The 6869-nt window shown below is 40.2% G+C and overlaps 1 pseudogene; it reads left to right on the plus strand.

The window, feature by feature from the left end:
• Positions 1 to 202: 202 nt before the first annotated feature.
• LOC100653586 (elongation factor 1-alpha 1-like) lies at positions 203 to 1657 on the plus strand (annotated as a pseudogene).
• The last annotated feature ends 5212 nt before the right edge of the window (positions 1658 to 6869 follow it).

Raw genomic sequence — 6869 nt, forward strand, 5'->3', positions numbered from 1 at the left:
TAAACATTAAATCAAAATAGATCAAAGACTTAAATATAAGTACTAAAACTATAAAACTCTTATAATAGAACATAGGAGTGATGCTTCAGTACCTAGTTTTGAACAATAGATTCTTAGATATGATACCAAAAGCAGGGAGCAACAAAAGGCAAAATAGGTAAATTGGACTTGATTAAAATTAAAACCTTTTGTAGATAAAAGGACTTTATCCAGTGAGGGAAGACATAATCTACAAAATGGGAAAAGTATTTTGGAACCACATATCTGATAATGGATTAACGTTCATAATATATAAAGAATCCCTACAACTAATCATCAAAAAGATAAACAGCCCTATCAAAAAATGAACGAAGGCTTTTTTGAAATGGGTTTGCCACCAGAACACAGGTGTTGGTGAAAACTATTGCAAAGCCTAAGCCAAAATGGGTACGAAAAAGGTCCATATCTACATTGTCATCATTGGACATGTTGATTTGGGTAATTCCACCATTACTGGTCACCTGATTTACAAATATGGTGGGATTGACAAAAGAATCATTGAAAAATTTGAGAAGGAAGCTGCTGAGTTGGGAAAGAGCTCCAAGTATGCCTGGGTCTTGGATAAACTGAAAGCTGAACATAAGCGAGGAATCACCATTGATATCTCCCTGTGGAAATTTGAGACAAGCAAGTATTATGTGATTATCATTGATGCCCCAGAGCACAGAGACTTTATCAAAAACATGATTATAGGCTCACTGTGCTGTCCTGATTGTTGCTGCTGGAGTTGGTAAATTTGAAGCTGGTATCTCCAAGAATGGGCAAACCCATGAACATGCCCTTCTGGCTTACCCGCTGGGTGTGAAACAACTAATTGTTGGTGTTAACAAAATGAATTCTACTGAGCCACCCTATAGCCAGAAGAGATATGAGGAAATCGTTAAGAAAGTCAGCACCTAAATTAAGAAAATTGGCTACAAACCTGACACAATAGCATTTATGCCAGTTTCTGGTTGTAAAGGTGACAACATGCTAGAGTCAAGTGCTAACATGCCTTGGTTCAAGGGATGGAAAGTCACTCATGAAGATGGCACTGCCAGTGGAACCACACTGCTTCAAGCTCTGGATTGTATACTGCTACCAGCTCCTCCAACTGACAAGCCCCTGAGTCCGCCTCTGCAGGATGTTTACAAAATTGGTGGTATTGGCACTGTCCCTGTGGGTAGAGTGGAGACTGGTGTTCTCAAGCCGGGCATGGTAGTCACCTTTGCCCCAGTCAACGTCACCACCGAAGTCTGTTAAAATGCACCATGAAGCTTTGAGCGAAGCTCGGCCTGGAGACAATGCAGGCTTCAATGTCAAGGATGTCTCTGTCAAAGATGTTCACCGTGGCAATGTGGCTGGGGACAGCAAAAATGACCCACCAATGGAAGCAGCTGGCTGCACTGCCCAGGTGATCATCCGGAACCACCCAGGGCAAATCAGCACTGGCTGCACACCTGTGCTGGCTTGTCACATGGCGCACACTGTTGGCAAGTTTGCCAAACTTAAAGAGAAGATTGATCATCTTTTTAGTAAGAAGCTGGAAGATGGTCCCAAATTCTTGAAGTCTGGTAATACTGCCATTGTTGACATGGTTCCTGGCAAGCCCATGTGTGTTGAGAGCTTCTCTGACTAGCCTTCTCAGGATCTTTTTGCTGTTCGTGATATGAGACAGACCGTTGCTGTGGGTGTCATCAAGGCAGTGAACAAAAGGGCTGCTGGAGCTGGCAAGGTCACTAAGTCTTCTCTGAAAGCCCAGAAGGCTAAACGAATGTTACCCGTAACACCTGCCACTCCCATCTTAATCAGTGAAGGAAAAATGGTCTCAGGATTTTTTGTCTCAACTGGCCATTAAGTTTAATAGTAAAAGACTGGTTAATGATAACAATGCTTCGTAAAATCCTTAGAAGGAAAGGAATGTTTTGTGGACATTTTTTTTCTTGTGTGGCAGTTTTAAGTTACTAGTTTTTAAAATCAGTACTTCTTAAATGGAAACAACTTGACCAAAAATCTGTTGCAGAATTTTCAGACCTATTGAATCAAAGTTTAATGAGAAAAAAAAAAAATCAGCAAAAGGTTTAAATACATGCTTTACCAAAGAAGATATGCAAATGGCCAATAAACACAATTAGCTATTAAAAAAAAAAAAAAAAAACCAAAGAACAAAAAAACACCCCATTGCTATCTAGTCTATTCTGACTCATAGTGATCCTATAGGACAGAGTAGAACTACCCCACAGGGTTTCCAAGGAGTGGCTGGTGGATTTGAACTGTGGACCTTTTGGTTAACAGCCACCAGAGCTCCCATCAGCCATTGTTGTTGTTGTTGTTAGGTGCTGTTGTGTCGGTTCCGACTCATAGTGACCCTACGCACCACAGAACGAAACACTGCCCGGTCCTGCGCCATCCTCACAATCATTATTATGCTTGAGCTCATCATTGCAGCAACTGTGTCAATCCCACCTCATTGAGGGTGTTCCTCTTTCCTGATGACCCTGTACTTTGCCAAGCATGATGTCCTTCTCCAGGGACTGATCCCTCCTGACAACATGTCCAAAGTATGTAAGATGCAGCCTCACCATCCTTGCTTCTAAGGAGCATTCTGGTTGTACTTCTTCCAAGAAAGACTTGTTCGTTCTTTTGGCAGTACATGGTATATTCAATATTCTTTGCCAACACCACAATTCAAAGGCATCAATTCTTCTTCGGTCTTCCTTATTCATTGTCCAGCTTTCACATGCATATAATGCAACTGACAATACCATGGCTTGGGTCAGGTGCACCTTACTCTTCAAGGTGACATCTTTGTTCTTCAACACTTTAAAGAGGTCCTTTGCAGCCGATTTACCCAATGCAATGTGTCTTTTGATTTCTTGAGTGCTGCTTCCATGGCTGTTGATTGTGGATCCAAATAAAATGAAATCCTTGACAACGTCAATATTTTCTCCGTTTATCATGATGTTGCTCTTTGGTCCAGTTGTGAGCATTTTTGTTTTCTTTATGTTGAGGTGCAATCCCTACTGAAGGCTGTGGTCTTTGATTTTCATTAGTAAGTGCTTCAAGTCCTCTTCACTTTCAGTAAGTAAGGTTGTGTCATCTGCATAATGCAGGTTGTTAATGAGTCTTCCTCCAATCCTGATGCCCCATTCTTCTTTGTATAGTCCAGTTTCTCGTATTATTTGCTCAACATACAGACTGAATAGGTACGGTGAAAGAATACAACCCTGCCACACACCTTTCCTGACTTTAAACCAATCAGTATCCCCTTTTTCTGTCCAAACAACTACCTCTTGATCTATGTAAAGGTTCCTCATGAGCACAATTAAGTGTTCTGGAATTCCCATTCTTCGCCGTGTTATCCATAATTTGTTATGATCCACACAGTTGAATGCCTTTGCATAGTCAATAAAACACAGGTAAACATCCTTCTGTTATTCTCTGCTTTCAGCCAGGATCCATCAGACATCAGCAATGATATCCCTGGTTCCACATCCTCTTCTGAAACCGGCCTGAATTTCTGGCAGTTCGCTGTCGATATACTGCTGCAGCCGTTTTTGAAAGATCTTCAGCAAAATTTTGCTTGCACGTGATATTAATGATATTGTTCTATAATTTCCACATTCGGTTGGATCACCTTTCTTGGGAATAGGCATAAATATGGATCTCTTCCAGCCAGTGTCTGTCAGTTTGTCATATTGTGGGGGCTTGCATGTTGCTGTGATGCTGGAAGCTATGTCACCAGTATTGAGATACCAGCAGGGTCACCCATGGAGGACAGGTTTCAGCTGAGCTTCCAGACTAAGACAGACTAGGAAGAAGGACCCAGCAGTCTACTTCTGAAAAGCATTAGCCAGTGAAAACCTTATGAATAGCAGCAGAACATTGTTTGATATAATGCTGGAAGATGAGCCCCCCAGGTTGGAAGGCACTCAAAAGATGACTGGGGAGGAGCTGCCTCCTCAAAATAGAGTTGACCTTAATGATGTGGATGGAGTAAAGCTTTTGGGACCTTCATTTGCTGATGTGGCATGACTCAAAATGAGAAGAAACAGCTGGAAACATCCATTAATAATCAGAACCTGGAATGCACAAAGTATGAATCTAGAAAAATTGGAAGTCATCGAAAATGAAATGGAATGCATAAACGTCCATATCCTAGGCATTAGTGAGCTGAAATGGACTGATATTGGCCATTTTGAATTGGACAATTATATAGTCTACTATGCTGGGAATGACAACTTGAAGAGGAATGGTATTGCATTCATCGTCAAAAAGAACATTTCAAGATCTATCCTGAAGTACAATGCTGTCAGTGATAGGATAATAATATCCTTACGCCTACAAGGAAGGCCAGTTAATACGACTATTATTCAAATTTGTGCACCAACCACTAGGGCCAAAGATGAAGAAATAGAAGATTTTCATCAGATGCTGCAGTCTGAAATTGATTGAACATGCAATCAAGATGCATTGATGATTACTGGTGATTGGAATCCAAAAGTTGGAAACAAAGAAGGATCAGTATTTGGAAAATATGGCCTTGGTGATAGAAACAACGCTGGAGACCAAATGATAGATTTTGCAAGACCAACGTCTTCTTCATTGCAAATACCTTCTTTCACCGGTGTAAATGGTGACTATACACATGGACCTCGCCAGATGGAACACACAGAAATAAAATTGACTACATCTGTGGAAAGAGATGATGGAAAAACTCAATATCATCAGTCAAAAGAAGGCCAGGGGCCAACTGTGGAACAGACCATCAGCCATTAAACACCAAAACGAAACCCAGTGCCTCCGAGTTGGTTCCGACTCATAGCGACCCTATGGAACAGAGTAGAACTTCCCCTTAGAGTTTCTAAGGAGCATCTGGCGGATTTGAACTACCAACACTTTGGTTAGCAGCCGTAGCACTTAACCACTAAGCTACCAGAGTTTCCAACATCAGCCATTAGGGAAATGCAAATCCACAATGAGATATCACTTCACTCTACTAACCAGTTGCCATCAAGTCAATTCTGACTCACCATGACGCCATGTGTGTCAGAGTAGAACTGTGCTCCATAGGGTTTTCAATGTCTGATTTTGTGGAAGTAAATGGCCCAGACTTTCTTCTGAGTAACCTGTTGGTAGACTTGAACTTCCAACCTTTCGGTTAGTAGCCAAGCATGTTAACTATTTGCACCAGCCAGGGACTCCTCACTTAATAATAAGGCAGCTATTATCAGGCAAATAGAAAATAACAAGTGTTAGTAAGGAAGTGGAAAAATTGGAACCCTCATCCATTGCCAGTGGAATTGTAAAATGATGTAGTTACTGTGAAAACAATTTGGGGGTATCTCAAAAAGCTAAACAGAGAATTATCATTGTTGTTTTTATTAGATGCTGTTGAGTTGATTTTGACTCATAGTGACCCCAAGGGCACAGGAGAATCCCCCAATTAGGTTTTCCAGGCTATAATCTTTATGGAAGCAGATCAGAAGGTCTTTCTCCTGCTGAGACGCTGGGTGGATTCTTACTGCCAACCTTTCGGTTAGCAACAGAGCATTTAACTGCCATTAAGTTACATAAAATTATCATATGACTCAGCAGTTTCACTTCTAGGTATATACCCAAAAGAACTGAAAGCGGGAAATGAAACAGATACTCGTAAGCCAATGTTCATTGCAGTATTATTCACAATAGCCCAAAGGTGGAAACAGCCCGCATGTTCATCAACATATGAGCGGATAAATCAAATGTGGTATATACATAGAGGAGTTCCTAGGTGGTGCAAACAGTGGTTAACATGCTAGACTGCTAACTGAAAGTTCCAGTCAATTGGAGGCACCTTGTAAGAAAGGCCAGATGATCTACTTCCAAAAAATCATTGAAAACCCTGTGGAGTACATACAATTCTACTCTGAAACACATAGGGTCACCATGAGCTGGAATTGACTTGAGAGCAACTGTTATATGTATAACTGGTGACTGGTGGTTCAGTGGTTAAAAGCTTGGCTGCTAACCAAAAGGTCAGCAGTTCAAATCCATGAGCTGCTTCTTGGAAACCCTTTGGGGCAGTTCTACCCTGTCCTATAGGGTTACATGTGTCAGAATCGATTCTACGATAGTGGATTCATTTGTTTTTTTAATGTGTGTGTGTGTATACATATACATACATGCAATGGGATATTATTCAGCCATGAAGAGAAATGAAATTCTGATAATATGTCATGACATAGATGATCCTTGAAAACATTATGTTGTGTGAAATAAGTCAGACACAAAAGGACAAATATTGTACAATCCCAGTTACATAAAATATCTAGAACAGTCAAATGCATAAGGGTTCAAAGTCTGTTAGTGGTTACCAACGGCAGGTGGGAGAGGGAAATGGAGAGGTATTTCTTAAGGGACACTGAGTTTCTCTTAAAGTTGATGAAAAAATTTGAAACTGGATAGCGGTGATGGTTGCGCAGCACGGTGAATGTAATTAATGTCACTGAATTGTACATGTAAAAATGGTTGAAATGATGAATGTTATATATATATATTTCACCATAATAAAATTTTTTAAAAAATACCTAAATTTAGTTCAAAGATCTTTTTAGGCTTCTGTCTCTTAGTCTCTGAGGCAATTTCTTGAAACCTAGATATAGAAATATGGAAAAATTCACAATAATACTAAAAAGCAAGAGTAAAGGTCATTCTATTTCCATAATTTGTGGAGAATTTCCACTAATTATAAGGCCATTAGAATTTCCATTATGAGCAGTATTCTATACACCATTTGCTTTCTCTAATAGAGCTAATATGGAGGGCTCAAGTACGATAGAAATTTTAAGTCCCACTAATGTTCAGCTTTT

This window comes from Loxodonta africana, chromosome 13, assembly GCF_030014295.1.
Source record: "Loxodonta africana isolate mLoxAfr1 chromosome 13, mLoxAfr1.hap2, whole genome shotgun sequence".
Taxonomy (NCBI): domain Eukaryota; kingdom Metazoa; phylum Chordata; class Mammalia; order Proboscidea; family Elephantidae; genus Loxodonta; species Loxodonta africana.